Source organism: Electrona antarctica (genome assembly GCF_951216825.1).
Source record: "Electrona antarctica genome assembly, chromosome: 12".
In the NCBI taxonomy this organism is placed as follows: domain Eukaryota; kingdom Metazoa; phylum Chordata; class Actinopteri; order Myctophiformes; family Myctophidae; genus Electrona; species Electrona antarctica.
In genome coordinates this window covers 50,441,916-50,459,495 of record NC_136793.1, presented here as the reverse complement: position 1 = coordinate 50,459,495, position 17,580 = coordinate 50,441,916, and the positions used below count along the sequence as shown (strand labels likewise).

The window sequence follows — 17,580 nt, the reverse complement described above, 5'->3', positions numbered from 1 at the left end:
GCTAACACCAAAAGGGGTTAAAGTATGTTCCCCCGATGCGCTGATCAGGTTTAAATGTGGACAGATGAGAGCAGCTGTTTGCCCGTCCATCCCCATAGCGCAGGAGGAAGAGGTATAGGGATACGGCCAGCCACTGTCAGTCACAGCATAAAGACCCCACCACCCCATCATGTCGACGGAACGATCACTCAATGGCAACTAAACTCTCTCGGAACTCACACTTGTACAACTTCACCTAACCCTCAATTAGCGGCTTGGGGGAGGGGTCTCTAGGCTTGCACATAATTCTGACTTAAGGGGTGACAAGTCTCATCGCAGACATAATATATCCCTCTAGCCTTGGCACACGGAGAGATAACGGCATGTTGTGAAAAAACACACACAGAGAGACGACCCAATAAATGTACTGGCGAGAGCCTGGCGGTCTCTCGCCAGTGCGGTCGGTCGGTGGCAGCCAGGAAATGCATGCCATGTCAGTCAACTCGACGGGCATTTTCCCCAATCGTGAAAGATGGCGATACTTTTTTTCTCTGAGAAACAATAACACCTGTGTCAAGTTCTGCTGCATCTTCCATTAAAAGGAACTACAACATGCATTTTAAAACTGTTTTTAATATTTAATGCGCCATTGTTGATTTTCCTGGCATGAAATGGAAACAAGCCTGTCTTTATCTAGCATCGGTATTATAATGACTCAAAGATAAAATAATGTGCATATCAGCGCCCCCACCACCTCAGAACATTGTGGTACTGCAGCTAAAACTGCTTCAGAAGCCAGAAAGAAAAGCCATGGACTGGTCATATCAGAGTGGTGATTCAGGCTCAAACCATTAGAAATACGTTTTGAGGCTCAAAACGTAATCTGGTCTTAATCTGGTTAGACATACCATTGGTCCGATATCTCAAACACTCACCCTAACCCTAACCTCCCACGGGGCAGCAAACCTAAACCTAACCCTCTCCCAGACCTTAACGCACCCCTCACCAACCTTAATCCGGTGGTTTTAACGCACCACTCACCAACCTTAATCCAGTCGGACAAATGCTATGTCTAACCAAAGTATGCCTCCCGCTGACATTGTAAACAAAGTGGAAATGCAAATTTGGAACTGAAGCCTGAAGAGGGGGAGGAATTATACAAAGTAGGGTGATACAGATGACATCACGCGTACGACCAAATCAGTTTAGCTGTTCTGAGAGCAATTTCCAATAAAAGCCCCTATAAAGCCTGATTTTTTTGCGATTGTTTGCGCATTTGTGAAGACACACAGGGGAGCGCAAAAAACACACAAATTTGAAAAGTTGAATTTCATGTTGTAGGACCTTTAAATGCAGAACAACATGATTGCATAACGCTTCCTGTGTAGAGAGACATTGACATTGCCATACAACTTGGTACGAAAAAGAAAACTAAACTGTATGATGTTGAACCCACACAGGGTCTATTTTGGACTGAGGTCGATAAAAAAAGGCTTCTAAATCCTAAAAGTTTTCTGAAAAACCCATGTTTTTATGTCAGTGGTGCTCAACCTTTTTCATGTCAAGGACCCCCAGAATTATCTCTATTGGGCCACGGACCCCCCCCCTCTCAAAATATGTAGTTCCAGGGACCCCCCCCCAAAAAAGCAAATATTTTTGTTAAAAATGTTCGCTCTGAAATATATATATTCAATGATTTGCGCCACATTTTTACGACTTTTCAAAAATAGCAGACCTACAAGCTCGTAGCGCGCCACTCGGTGGCGCGCTATGAGCTTGTAGATCTGCTATTTTTCAATAGCTAAAGCATAACATAATGCTAACACCAAAACGGTGTTCCCGCCCCCAAAATGGGGTCGATATGACGACTCTAGAAAACGTGATCCCCAGTGGTGGGACACTGCTTTGTACAAAGCCAATAGCGAGAAACCGGCGTGCGTCTCAGACACACTGGCGACGCAGTGTCATGAGCCCGTGTTAAACTGCAGACAACGCTGTAACTGAAGTGTGTGTATATATCATCTGTCCCCTTCAATGTCAACATCCTACTTGGCAGCGGTCCAACAGGGTCCTCTCAAGGCATTGGCCACCTTCTCACCTCAGTGTGTGCCAACGTCACACACACACACACACACACACACACACACACACACACACACACACACACACACACACACACACACACACACACACACACACACACACACACACACACACACACACACACACACACACACACACACACACACACACACACACACTCCATGCTTAAGAGCAGAGTGGGAAATCCCTACCAAAATATTTCAAAAAAAAAAAAAAAAAGAAAGTACAATAGCCGGCCTGGGCCGTGGCTCAGCGGTCCAGGCACCTTGGCTGGTAATCCAGTCTGGCAGTGTGCCGCGGGTTCGACTCCCGATCCCGACGACCTTTACTGCATGTCACCCCCCCCCTCCATCTCTCTCGTCATTTCCTGTCAGCCTAAGGCTACTGTGATTGTATCCCTCTACAAAAAAAAAGAAAAAAAAAAAAAAAAAAAAAAAAAAAAAAAAAAGGCGAAAGCCACAAGCTTACATTTTTTTTTAATATTCAAAAAAGCGCACTAACTTATTAAGAACTTTCTTGATTCTTGCTCAAATGTGAATCTCTTAACCCATTCTGGACGGGAACCCCTTTTGGTGTTTTAACTAAGCATTATGTTATACTTTAGCTATTGAAAAATAGCAGATCTACAAGCTCATAGCGCGCCACCGAGTGGCGCGCTACGAGCTTGTAGTTCTGCTATTTTTGAAAAATCGTGAAAATGCCGCACAAATCTTTGGATATATATTCTTTCAGAAGACTTCGACGTCAGGCCTAAATGGGTCTCTCTTGTAGCAAAAACACGAGAGTAACTCAAATGAATTGGACAGCCAACTGGTAGTGCTGCACGATTCTTGCTCAAATTTTAGAGAGGAGATCGCACGAGGTGTCCGAATCTACTAGGTCGTGATCTTTTTTTACGATTAATCGCGCAGCACTACTTAGACGATAATCAATACTTGCAGCCCTAGTTCATGCTTTACAAATCACGGACATCGCCTTTTGACTGTGGTTCATCAGCCAATAGTTACCTTCGACCTTGGTCATGTCAATGGCATCAGCCAATAGTTACCTTCGACCTTGGTCATGTCAATGGCATCAGCCAATAGTTACCTTCGACCTTGGTCATGTCAATGGCATCAGCCAATAGTTACCTTCGACCTTGGTCATGTCAATGGCATCAGCCAATAGTTACCTTCGACCTTGGTCATGTCAATGGCATCTTCGACGGGCTTTCACTTTGACTGCATCCGTTTTGCATATCAAACAGCACTCTGAGATTCTGGAAAAGGGTTTTCTGTTGCCATGGTAACACAACTTGTCCCAGGACTGACTGCACTGGAAACACAACAGCTCTTCTTCGTCAAAAAAACATCCAGAGCTCAGTGGACTTAACCCACTTTGACCTGAGATCAGATTCTAAAAAAATATTCTACATCCTGACAGTTTTCTGAAAAAGCCATGTTTCTATGTCAGTCGTTCTTCGATTCTTTTCAAAAATAGCAGACCTACAAGATCGTAGCGCGCCACTCGGTGGCGCGCTATGAGCTTGTAGATCTGCTATTTTCCAATAGCTAAAGCATGACATAATGCTAACACCAAAAGGGGTTTCCGCCCCAAAATGGGTTAAGTAACGGCCAAAGTGGAAAAAAGCAAGACTGGACATAAGATTGTCACAGAATACAAGGGAATCTCATGTTGTAGACTTTGATTTCCATCTACACTTTTTTCCCCCCCAAGAGGTTGAATACATGCCACATGTCATGCGTTAGCATGGCTAACCTTTAACGGGATGATGTGGCTTAAATGGCTATAAATCACAACCTTTTGTCTCGGCTTCTAAACTGTTGCCAAAGTCATGTTTAGCATAGCAAAGGTGTCATTGTGAACAGTACCAGGATATGAAACCTTGGCGACAGAGCGCGCACGCACGCACGCACACGCACGCACGCACACACAGTATAATTCTCTTCTCTTACTCTGCCCATCAATCATGATGAAGTGAGAAGGTGAGAGGGTAGAGAGAGAGGCCTGAGCAACAGTTGCCTGGGAAAACAGGCCTCCTCCACACACACACACACACACACACACACACACACACACACACACACAGGCCTATAATCAGGGCCCCCGAGGCGCGCGGACAGCTCAGAAAGCGTACTTACGGTGCTGTCACTCTCTTGTGTCTTTAATGTCACCACTTTCTACGTCACTGACCCCTCGTTAAAGCCCGCTCGCGCGGGGTCAGTCAAACCAGCATATCTGACCCGTCGCATTCTGACAGAATGCTGGCACAGATGCCCGGTACTGGACGCGATAGATTATTAGATACCCAACTCAAGGGCCTAACGCAGGACTATACCATGGCAGGTTGGTACGCAAGAGGAATGATAGATATTAGATACCCAACTCAAGGGCCTAACACAGGACTACACCATGGCAGGTTGGTACGCAAGAGGAATGATAGATATTAGATACCCAACTCAAGGGCCTAACACAGGACTACACCATGGCAGGTTGGTACGCAAGAGGAATGATAGATATTAGATACCCAACTCAAGGGCCTAACGCAGGACTATACCATGGCAGGTTGGTACGCAAGAGGAATGATAGATATTAGATACCCAACTCAAGGGCCTAACGCAGGACTATACCATGGCAGGTTGGTACGCAAGAGGAATGATAGATATTAGATACCCAACTCAAGGGCCTAACGCAGGACTATACCATGGCAGGTTGGTACGCAAGAGGAATGATAGATATTAGATACCCAACTCAAGGGCCTAACGCAGGACTATACCATGGCAGGTTGGTACGCAAGAGGAATGATAGATATTAGATACCCAACTCAAGGGCCTAACGCAGGACTATACCATGGCAGGTTGGTACGCAAGAGGAATGATAGATATTAGATACCCAACTCAAGGGCCTAACGCAGGACTATACCATGGCAGGTTGGTACGCAAGAGGAATGCCACTGAATGAGCTGTGTGAATCCGACGGTAGCTCGTTGGCCTTTTGCGAGAAGCAACAGTGATGTATTCAATATAACAGTTTTCTTCGGCGAGTGGCTGGCATCTCCCTTAGAGATAGGGTGAGAAGTTCAGTCACACGAGAGAGACTCGGAGTAGAACCGCTGCTCCTTCGCCTGGAAAGGAGTCAGCTGAGGTGGTTCGGGCATCTGGTTAGGATGCCTCTCGGGCGCCTCCCTAGGGAGGTCCTCGACGCACATCCCACTGGGAGGAGACCACCGGGGGCAGACCAAGGCGCAGTTGGAGGAAACACATCGACTCACTGGCCTTGGAACGTCTCGGAATCCCCCAGGAGGAAGTCACTAATGTTGCTCTGGAGAGGGAAGTCTGGAGCACTCTGGTGGAGCTGTTGCCCCCGCGACCCGACTACGGATAAGCGGTTGAAGATGGATGGATGGATGGATGTAGCAAGTGTTGTTTTCGTCGACTAAAACTATGACGGAAAATGTTCGTCGACTATCTTTTTCTCACTGACGAAAACTAAATGGAAACTAAATGAAAACTAAGCTATGGTGACTGAAACTATGACTAAATATACTGTCGATTTTGTCAACAAATAAAAACTAGGCTAAAATGTTAGGAAGGGACTAGTGGACAAGAGATCCAGTATCCAAGTCATTTTACACTTGGTTGCATGCTGAAAATAGACGATCTATTGAAAATCGATCGGCTATTTTCAGCATGTGTAAAATCAGCCATTATGATGACTGCTTCACGGCCCGCCAAAATACATTTTAGTCGACTAAATTAACTGTAGATTTATTCTTATGATATTTAGTCGACTAAAACAAATAGCAGATCTACAAGCAGAAAAAAAAATAGCAGATCTACAAGCTCATAGCGCGCCACCGAGTGGCGCGCTACGAGCTTGTAGGTCTGCTATTTTTTTTAAAAACCGAAGAACGACCAACATAGAAACATAGCTTTTTCAGAAAACTGTCAGGATGTAGAAGACATTTTTTTAGAATCTGATCTCAGGTCAAAATGGGTTAAGACTAAACCATTTAGGAACGTCTCTGTCTCTCTCTCTCTCTCTCTGTGTCTGTCTGTCTCAGACAACCAGGAGATACCATAGTTGTACACCTGGCTGGACGGACCAGAGAGAGAGAGAGAGAGACCCCTCCTCAGTGACAACACACACTCGCCAGACCACACTAAATGCCAACATGCCATCCAGGGTGTCTGGAATCCCAGTCTTTAAAAGGGTACCGACGAGGAACGAGGGTAGAGGGGCTGTGCATTTGGGCTTTGGTGGGGAGGAGGTGGGGGGGGGGACTGAACTACTCCACAAAGCACTTCCCTATAAGGTCTCCAAATGATAGACAAGAGACCCCCCCCCCCCTATACTGTATGTATACCCCTCCCCAGTCCACACAGGGCCCTGTCTCTCTCTCGGTCTCAGGACTCCGCGACCGTTTAACACGATGCAGCAGGGGCAAAAAGCCACACGCGCATCGTGACATCACACCTCCATATATGGTCACGCGCCTCGTGACATCACGCCTCCATATATGGTCACGCGCCTCGTGACATCACGCCTCCATATATGGTCAGGCCTCGTGACATCACGTATGCAAGTACACTGTAGGACTATGTCCGTCTACATAATATGCTATATCTAAATGACATATTTTAAACCCAGTTTATAACTAGAACTGCACTCTGTCGAGTGCCTACTTGCTTGTTGCACACAAGTAGGCCATAAATGGCCTACTAGTGCGCAAGCACTGTCGACCCAATGCCTTCGATGGTGACGTATATCTCGATCAATGTCGGGTGGATTACAGGAAATGCCTCTATGTATATGTTATTTGTAAGTTGATTAGTGGTATACTGGTTACTTTTGATGCGTATGCACCGTCCCAGCATATGACGTCAGGGTATAACTGGCGTCATATGCTAGCTCTCAATGATGATTAGCTCTCAATGATGACGTAATAAAGATGTGGATTAAAAGGTCCCAATGCCAGAGTGTAATTGGTTTTCGATGGTGACGTAATGACGATGTGTTTTAGTGTCGGGAGGATTAGAGGTAATGCTCCTATATGTATACATGTATGTAATCTGGCACCACTGCCGTATCAGGCACAAGTAGTCATTACGTCATTTGCTGGGACGGTGCGTATGCATCGTCCTGCAAAACTAGTACTTGCGCGTTCTGCTTGCGCAAGTAACAACACACTGAATGCCAGTAGGTTTTTTGGCTGGAGAAGGCCCAGGGCCTTGGAAGGGCTTACTGCAGCAACAGCAAAAGAAGCATTGGTCTGAGCCACAGTATTGTGTTTATAGAGTACGCTCCTTTATCAACTCTGTCAAAGACATCAGACAAATGGACAGGGCTGCATATTGGCTTGGCTGGAAACGGGCCTGAGATAGCACAAAGCAGCTTCTGCTGCCTTTTTAACCCATTCCGACCTGAAATCAGATTCTAAAAATGTCTTCTACATCCTGACAGTTTTCTGAAAAAGCTATGTTTCTATGTCAGTCGTTTTTAAATTTTAAACATCACGTTATAATTTAGCTATTGAAAAATAGCAGATCTACAAGCTCATAGCGCGCCACCGAGTGGCGCGCTATGAGCTTGTAGGTCTGCTATTTTTTGAAAAATCGTGAAAATATTTATTTCAGAAAACTTCAGATGATTTTAAGAGTAGGCTCCTTTATCAACTCTGTCAAAGACATCAGACAAATGGACAGGGCTGCATATTGGCCTGGCTGGAAACAGGCCTGAGATAGCACAAAGCAGCTTCTGCTGCCCTTTTAAGTACACCGGCTTGCGAGACAGAATGGAATATAGATAGAAATCACACCCGTGTGAAGTGAAGGGGCGCTCTTATCGTCATCATACATCACATTCCATGCTCAGCCAATCAAATCATCACAAATGTCATTCCGAAATGTCTTTCACTTTTATCTTCATACCGCATGTACTTTTGCTCGGCCAATCAAATCATCCAGGATTGCTTTATTTGTCTTTTTTGAGTGGTGTAAACCACTCCTACAACTGGCTTTGTTAGTTTACGTGTCTGTCTGTCTGTTCGTACCAAAAAATGAGCATGGTTGCTATGGTCACCCAGTTCACACGGGTGTGATTTCATTACGTCAGACATTACGTCAGACCACAGCTGATCAGTCTATATAAGACCGTACACCACTCAGTTCACACGGGTGTGATTTTTTTCTCAACTGCAGCAGCAGAAGACAGACAAAATTATGTTTTTCCTAGTTAAAAGACAGCACAGGCTCATACAAGAATAAGTATATCAAATGGAAAACAATACGCATCGCTCACGCATTCCCACAAAGCTGGGCAGAGGAGGGGCTAGCACCCCTCAAAGATCAACTACAGCAGGTGCACTGCACTGAGAAGTCTGAGAAATTAATTAGGATTCAACCACTTATGCCCAATTAAAAAAATAAAAGAACAGCTGATCTACAACCTCACAATGTGTCCCGGCATTGTGAGCTTGTAGATATAAATATTGTTCCTATTATTGACCAACAATGTCCAAAAATAGGGATGTCAGGCTGCTTTTTTGCAAAACAAACACTCCACAGCGGTACTCTAAACTCTGTGTACACGAGAGCTGATGTTGAGCAGAGAAAAGAATGAAGCAGTGCTCAGAGACAGCAGGACCCAGAGAGAGACTAGCTACTAGCCAGGACCCAGAGAGACTAGCTACTGACAGCCAGGACCCATATAGACTAGCTACTGACAGCCAGGACCCAGAGAGACTAGCTACTGACAGCCAGGACCCAGATAGACTAGCTACTGACAGCCAGGACCCAGAGAGACTAGCTACTGACAGCCAGGACCCAGAGAGACTAGCTACTGACAGCCAGGACCCAGAGAGACTAGCTACTGACAGCCAGGACCCAGAGAGACTAGCTACTGACAGCCAGGACCCAGAGAGACTAGCTACTGACAGCCAGGACCCAGAGAGACTAGCTACTGACAGCCAGGACCCAGAGAGACTAGCTACTGACAGCCAGAGAGACTAGCTACTGACAGCCAGGACCCAGAGAGACTAGCTACTGACAGCCAGGACCCAGAGAGACTAGCTACTAGCCAGGACCCAGAGAGAGACTAGCTACTGACAGCCAGGACCCAGAGAGAGACTAGCTACTGACAGCCAGGACCCAGATAGAGACTAGCTACTGACAGCCAGGACCCAGAGAGACTAGCTACTGACAGCCAGGACCCATAGAGAGACTAGCTACTGACAGCCAGGACCCAGAGAGAGACTAGCTACTGACAGCCAGAGAGACTAGCTACTGACAGCCAGAGAGACTAGCTACTGACAGCCATGACCCAGAGAGAGACTAGCTACTGACAGCCAGGACCCAGAGAGAGACTAGCTACTGACAGCCAGGACCCAGAGAGAGACTAGCTACTGACAGCCAGGACCCAGAGAGAGACTAGCTACTGACAGCCAGGACCCAGAGAGAGACTAGCTACTGACAGCCAGGACCCAGAGAGAGACTAGCTACTGACAGCCAGGACCCAGAGAGAGACTAGCTACTGACAGCCAGAGAGACTAGCTACTGACAGCCAGGACCCAGAGAGAGAGACTAGCTACTGACAGCCAGGACCCAGAGAGAGACTAGCTACTGACAGCCAGGACCCAGAGAGACTAGCTACTGACAGCCAGGAGCCAGAGAGACTAGCTACTGACAGCCGGACCCAGAGAGAGACTAGCTACTGACAGTGAGGACCCAGAGAGAGACTAGCTACTGACAGCCAGGACCCAGAGAGAGACTAGCTACTGACAGCCAGGACCCATAGAGAGACTAGCTACTGACAGCCAGGACCCAGAGGGAGACTAGCTACTGACAGCCAGGACCCAGAGGGAGACTAGCTACTGACAGCCAGGACCCAGAGAGAGACTAGCTACTGACAGCCAGGACCCATAGAGAGACTAGCTACTGACAGCCAGGACCCAGAGAGAGACTAGCTACTGACAGCCAGGACCCAGAGAGAGACTAGCTACTGACAGCCAGGACCCAGAGAGAGACTAGCTACTGACAGCCAGGACCCAGAGAGAGACTAGCTACTGACAGCCAGGACCCAGAGAGAGACTAGCTACTGACAGCCAGAGAGACTAGCTACTGACAGCCAGGACCCAGAGAGAGAGACTAGCTACTGACAGCCAGGACCCAGAGAGAGACTAGCTACTGACAGCCAGGACCCAGAGAGACTAGCTACTGACAGCCAGGAGCCAGAGAGACTAGCTACTGACAGCCGGACCCAGAGAGAGACTAGCTACTGACAGTGAGGACCCAGAGAGAGACTAGCTACTGACAGCCAGGACCCAGAGAGAGACTAGCTACTGACAGCCAGGACCCATAGAGAGACTAGCTACTGACAGCCAGGACCCAGAGAGACTAGCTACTGACAGCCAGGACCCAGAGGGAGACTAGCTACTGACAGCCAGGACCCAGAGAGAGACTAGCTACTGACAGCCAGGACCCATAGAGAGACTAGCTACTGACAGCCAGGACCCAGAGAGAGACTAGCTACTGACAGCCAGGACCCAGAGAGACTAGCTACTGACAGCCAGGACCCAGAGAGAGACTAGCTACTGACAGCGAGGACCCAGAGAGAGACTAGCTACTGACAGTGAGGACCCAGAGAGAGACTAGCCACTGACAGCCAGGACCCAGAGAGAGACTAGCTACTGACAGCCAGGACCCAGAGAGAGACTAGCTACTGACAGCCAGGACCCAGAGAGAGACTAGCTACTGACAGTGAGGACCCAGAGAGAGACTAGCTACTGACAGCCAGGACCCAGAGAGAGACTAGCTACTGACAGTGAGGACCCAGAGAGAGACTAGCTACTGACAGTGAGGACCCAGAGAGAGACTAGCTACTGACAGTGAGGACCCAGAGAGAGACTAGCTACTGACAGTGAGGACCCAGAGAGAGACTAGCTACTGACAGTGAGGACCCAGAGAGAGACTAGCTACTGACAGTGAGGACCCAGAGAGAGACTAGCTACTGACAGTCAGAGAGACTAGCTACTGACAGCCAGGACCCAGAGAGAGACTAGCTACTGACAGCCAGGACCCAGAGAGAGACTAGCTACTGACAGCCAGGACCCAGAGAGAGACTAGCTACTGACAGCCAGGACCCAGAGAGAGACTAGCTACTGACAGTGAGGACCCAGAGGGAGACTACTTGGGCATTCTCCTCACAGCTAAGCCAGTCAGAGAGCACTTGTGTCCGTCGTGCCCTCTGCATCCGTCCGCTCAGTGTGCAAGGAGTCAGCTGGCATCTAGCCTGCGTCATCAAGGTGGTGGTGGTGGTGGGGGCCGGGTCAAACTGGAGCTTTCAGGAAAATATTCTTCTTCAAAGAGGCCCCGTTAGGTACCAAATAGGAGGCAGCTTTGGAGGCTTTAGTGAGTATAAGCTGAGGCGATGGGTTTCATCCTCAGTGCAGGAGTAACACATCCTGCTTCGCCGTGTGATCTGCTGGCTGTGCGTTTAAGGCTCGAGCTGCTGCTGACGGGGGAGAACCTTTAGTTTAGTGTCCTTCACATTGACTGTAAAGTGACGTGTACTAGTAACAGCTGGACCACATCAAAGAATTGATCGGTTTCATTTACTTCATGTAGGTTCATCATGTGCATCTTTGTTTTATCGTGCATTGTGATTTTATCACTAATTTCCCCTACTTAACAAAGAAAAACCTTAAGACAAAAAAAAAGGGGGGGGGGGGAAATAATTTCACCCAATTAAACTAATTCAGTCCATCTATCTCTACGGTCATTTTGTCAAACCCCCATTGATTAAGAACACGCGTGGAATGCTTGTCCTGCTCAGTCGGGGTCCTGTCCGACCGCCGGGACAATGTCAGATCTGCCCTTGTTGTCAAGGTGACATTGGGTGAGTCCTGCTGAACGATCTCCCACGTCATCCACTGCAACAATGTCCCCCAGAGCGGGAGAGACAGAGAGAGAGAGAGAGAGAGGGGGGGGGGGGGGGGGGGGGGGGGGGGGCGAGAGAGAGAGAGAGAGAGAGAGAGAGAGAGAGAGAGGGTGGGGGCCCACCAGACACCTGTCATCTTCTTCACCACTAGCACTGTCTGCTATAAATAAAGCATTCCATAATCTAAACAGACTACGATTGCTAAAAATAAAAAATAAAAAGACTCCCACTATGCGCTGAAAAACACTGCATCACCTCTGTGGCTCAGGGTCAAAGCCACATTGTGATGATAACGACAGTGTGGCCTCAAGGACTCTGGCATTCCGAGACACATCCTCCCCCCCCCCTCCCCTATAGGGCGGACCCGTGCGTGCTGATGACAGGGAAGAGGGGGACGGGACGGTCGTCCAATCGCGATCAAAGCCAGAAGCGTTACGGCTCCCCGAGATACATCGGCGACTGACTGCATCACAGGCCTTTATATCAGCCCAGCGGCGCTGTGCCTGCATCACGGAATCAGGAAATCAAAGCATCAGCGTTTGGGCTGTTTGCTGATGTTCCTTGAGATAACACCGGCTGCTCATGGTGGCTCAGGAGTGACTCACTGCACCGACGACAGAGAGACCTTCTGGCTGACGGCTTGGGAGGGAGGGAGGCTGCGTCTCTTAGGATGTGTCGGTGTGTGCAGCACGGGTATAGGAGAAGCTACTGTAACACACTGTGTGTGTGGGTGTGTGTGTGTGTGTGTGTGTGTGTGTGTGTGTGTGTGTGTGTGTGTGTGCAGACTGTCTACAACAGCTGGGAGGTGTAGTGGTAGACAGACAGGCATATTATTAGTCGTCTGTTGCACAAAAAGGAAGGTTACAATGAATCCCAGGGGGTTCCCATGAAAATGCATGACAGCACCAGGTCCTACAGACCAGTGCCATTCCAACCTCTCTGAAAATGCATGTTTTCCCTGCAGGTTTTATTCACCGATTAGACTTAGGCTCATTCTAATTCTACTGCTTTGCTACTGAAAAGATGTGTCCAGCAGCGGAACTCTATCTATTCAGGGAATCTGAAAAGAATTAACATACAACACCTTGACAGATGTCCCCCCCTTTCTGACTGACGATGTTCCGTTTCTGACAACGCACTGACAATCTACTGAACTGTTCTGTTTCTGACAACGCACTGACAATCTACTGAACTGTTCTGTTTCTGACAACGCACTGACAATCTACTGAACTGTTCCGTTTCTGACAACGCACTGACAATCTACTGAACTGTTCCGTTTCTGACAACGCACTGACAATCTACTGAACTGTTCCGTTTCTGACAACGCACTGACAATCTACTGAATTGCCAATGGCAGGACATGTGAAGTTCTCAAACGGCACATCTTTATAACCACTTAATCCCTACTACGTGCATGAGTTTCAAATGCATGTAGACATACACCTGCCATGTTGGGGACCAACACAGGCAACCATGCTCATCTGTACGTGGCCCCATGTACAGGTACACACATACACATACAGACAAAGCTGGTTGTTGGAGTGGTTTGCACCACTCAAAAAGTATATCCTTTATTATTTTTTTGTCTCATATTTGCCATTGACAATGGAAGAAATTAGGTCAAATGTCCGCCAAATATGACAAACGTTTGTGGCAACACAAACATTAAATGCCATTGACAATGAAGGGCACATTTACGTCATATGTAGTAGACGAGCAAATCGTCTAACCAGACACATAAATTCAGTTGTTCATGAGATGATGTATAATAAGAGCGCCCCCCTCACTTCACACGGGTGTGATTCTTTTGACAATCTGTCCAAAATAGGGACACCAGGTCGATGTGGTTAAAACATACTGATGGTGACATTAATACTGCAGGCTTCAATGTGGCCTCAGGTCCCATGATGAATCATTTTACACACACACACACACACACACACACACACACACACACACACACACACACACACACACACACACACACACACACACACACACACACACACACACACACACACACACACACACACACACACACACACACACACACACACACACACACACACACACACACACACACACACACACACACACACACACACACACACACACACACACACACACTAGGGTGCGTCACCTCTGCAGTGGTACTAAGAGGGGCCTTGAGATAAACGTAATCCATTGCCATACCTAGATTCCCTATCATATTAACCCATTCAGACCCGACGTCGAAATAAAATAAAAAGTCTTCTGAAAGAATATATATATATTCAAAGATTTGTGCCGCATTTTCACGATTTTTCAAAAATAGCAGACCTGTAGATCTGCTATTTTTCCGTCTCTACTACAGGTAAACTACTACATGTATCCGTCTCTACTACAGGTAAACTACTACATGTATCCGTCTCTACTACAGGTAAACTACTACATGTATCCGTCTCTACTACAGGTAAACTACTACACGTATCTGTCTCTACTACAGGTAAACTACTACATGTATCTGTCTCTACTACAGGTAAACTACTACATGTATCCGTCTCTACTACAGGTAAACTACTACATGTATCCGTCTCTACTACAGGTAAACTACTACATGTATCCGTCTCTACTACAGGTAAACTACTACATGTATCTGTCTCTACTACAGGTAAACTACTACACGTATCCGTCTCTACTACAGGTAAACTACTACACGTATCCGTCTCTACTACAGGTAAACTACTAAACGTATCCGTCTCTACTACAGGTAAACTACTACATGTATCCGTCTCTACTACAGGTAAACTACCACATGTATCCGTCTCTACTACAGGTAAACTACTACATGTATCCGTCTCTACTACAGGTAAACTACTACATGTATCCGTCTCTACTACAGGTAAACTACTACATGTATCTGTCTCTACTACAGGTAAACTACTACATGTATCCGTCTCTACTACAGGTAAACTACTACACGTATCCGTCTCTACTACAGGTAAACTACTACAGGTAAACTACTACATGTATCTGTCTCTACTACAGGTAAACTACTACACGTATCCGTCTCTACTACAGGTAAACTACTACATGTATCCGTCTCTACTACAGGTAAACTACTACATGTATCCGTCTCTACTACAGGTAAACTACTACATGTATCTGTCTCTACTACAGGTAAACTACTACATGTATCTGTCTCTACTACAGGTAAACTACTACATGTATCTGTCTCTACTACAGGTAAACTACTACATGTATCTGTCTCTACTACAGGTAAACTACTACATGTATCCGTCTCTACTACAGGTAAACTACCACATGTATCCGTCTCTACTACAGGTAAACTACTACATGTATCCGTCTCTACTACAGGTAAACTACTACATGTATCCGTCTCTACTACAGGTAAACTACTACATGTATCTGTCTCTACTACAGGTAAACTACTACATGTATCCGTCTCTACTACAGGTAAACTACTACATGTATCCGTCTCCACTACAGGTAAACTACTACACGTATCTGTCTCTACTACAGGTAAACTACTACATGTATCTGTCTCTACTACAGGTAAACTACTACATGTATCTGTCTCTACTACAGGTAAACTACTACATGTATCTGTCTCTACTACAGGTAAACTACTACATGTATCCGTCTCTACTACAGGTAAACTACCACATGTATCCGTCTCTACTACAGGTAAACTACCACATGTATCCGTCTCTACTACAGGTAAACTACTACATGTATCCGTCTCTACTACAGGTAAACTACTACATGTATCCGTCTCTACTACAGGTAAACTACTACATGTATCCGTCTCTACTACAGGTAAACTACTACATGTATCCGTCTCTACTACAGGTAAACTACTACATGTATCCGTCTTTACTACAGGTAAACTACTACACGTATCCGTCTCTACTACAGGTAAACTACTACAGGTAAACTACTACATGTATCTGTCTCTACTACAGGTAAACTACTACACGTATCCGTCTCTACTACAGGTAAACTACTACATGTATCCGTCTCTACTACAGGTAAACTACTACACGTATCCGTCTCTACTACAGGTAAACTACTACATGTATCCGTCTCTACTACAGGTAAACTACTACATGTATCCGTCTATGCTACAGGTAAACTACTACATGTATCCGTCTCTACTACAGGTAAACTACTACATGTATCTGTCTCTACTACAGGTAAACTACTACATGTATCTGTCTCTACTACAGGTAAACTACTACAGGTAAACTACTACATGTATCCGTCTCTACTACAGGTAAACTACTACATGTATCCGTCTCTACTACAGGTAAACTACTACATGTATCCGTCTCTACTACAGGTAAACTACTACATGTATCCGTCTCTACTACAGGTAAACTACTACATGTATCCGTCTCTACTACAGGTAAACTACTACATGTATCCGTCTCTACTACATGTATCCGTCTCTACTACAGGTAAACTACTACACGTATCCGTCTCTACTACAGGTAAACTACTACATGTATCCGTCTCTACTACAGGTAAACTACTACATGTATCTGTCTCTACTACAGGTAAACTACTACATGTATCCGTCATGTAGGTAAAGGTAAAGTCATAGAAGATGATGAACAGAAAGGCAGAGAAAGGCAACATTTCTAGAAAAAGCTTTATAAAAAATAAAATAAAAGTGAGCGACGACGCGTTCAGTGTTCACCGTGGTCGGGAAAAGGACTCGCAACAACTTACCAGCAATTTCCACGATGTCTCCGGGCACAATGTCTTTGGCCTTGATCCTCTGGACAGTCTTTCTGTCTTGCCGATACACCTTACCCATCTCGGGCTCGTATTCCTTCAGGGCCTCAATGGCGTCCTCTGCATTACGCTCCTGATGAGGGGAAAAAAGAATAATAAAATAAATAAAAAATAAACAAATGCAAGTGTCAGGCAACAGAGTTGCTTCAAGAAACCGACCCATGATAATGCATATCTTAACTTATCTTAACTTATTTGCCATTTTTTACTATTTTAAAACATTTTTTTTTAAAAATAGTACAAATAGCCGATCTACAAGCCAACAACGTGTCGATGTAGATTGGCTAGTTGAACAATTTTTTAAATGTTTTTAAAATAGTGAAAAAAATAGCAAATACGTTTAGGGATAAGGGGTGGCGCAAGATGGAGCCCCATATCTGTATTCTACAACTGCAGAGAACTCCACGTGATCAAGCTTCACTAGATATGTATATGGTGCAGTGATACATGGGAGAAGAAGACACACTGACACCTGTGTTTACAAACAAACACAATACACTTGTGTGTACTAGTGTAGCCAAGCAGTTGTGACGAGAGCTCTTAGGATGAAAGTCTATTGCTGGGGCTGGCTTGGCAGATTGATCATTCCCAAGAGCCAATCATAAAGGGATAATGTTACAGCGAGGTGTCCGTTGGACGATAAACCCTGACGGGGGTGAAACTGTCCTGCCAGCTCTATGTACTATGGCTGCTTCGTTAATTCAATCTATAATTTAACATGACTAGACCGGCCGGCTGCCCTGCGGCTGCTCTGGGGCTGGG

The 17,580-nt window shown here is 46.2% G+C and overlaps 1 pseudogene across 1 annotated transcript in view; it reads right to left on the bottom strand.

The window, feature by feature from the left end:
* The window catches only part of LOC306934707 (sarcoplasmic/endoplasmic reticulum calcium ATPase 2-like), a 72,473-nt pseudogene that overhangs the window by 42,908 nt on the left and 11,985 nt on the right, over positions 1-17,580 (bottom strand). Inside the window, exon 6 of the transcript XR_013792550.1 lies at positions 16,753-16,891. The product of XR_013792550.1 is annotated as a sarcoplasmic/endoplasmic reticulum calcium ATPase 2-like (transcript). The remainder of the gene's footprint in view (positions 1-16,752; positions 16,892-17,580) is intronic.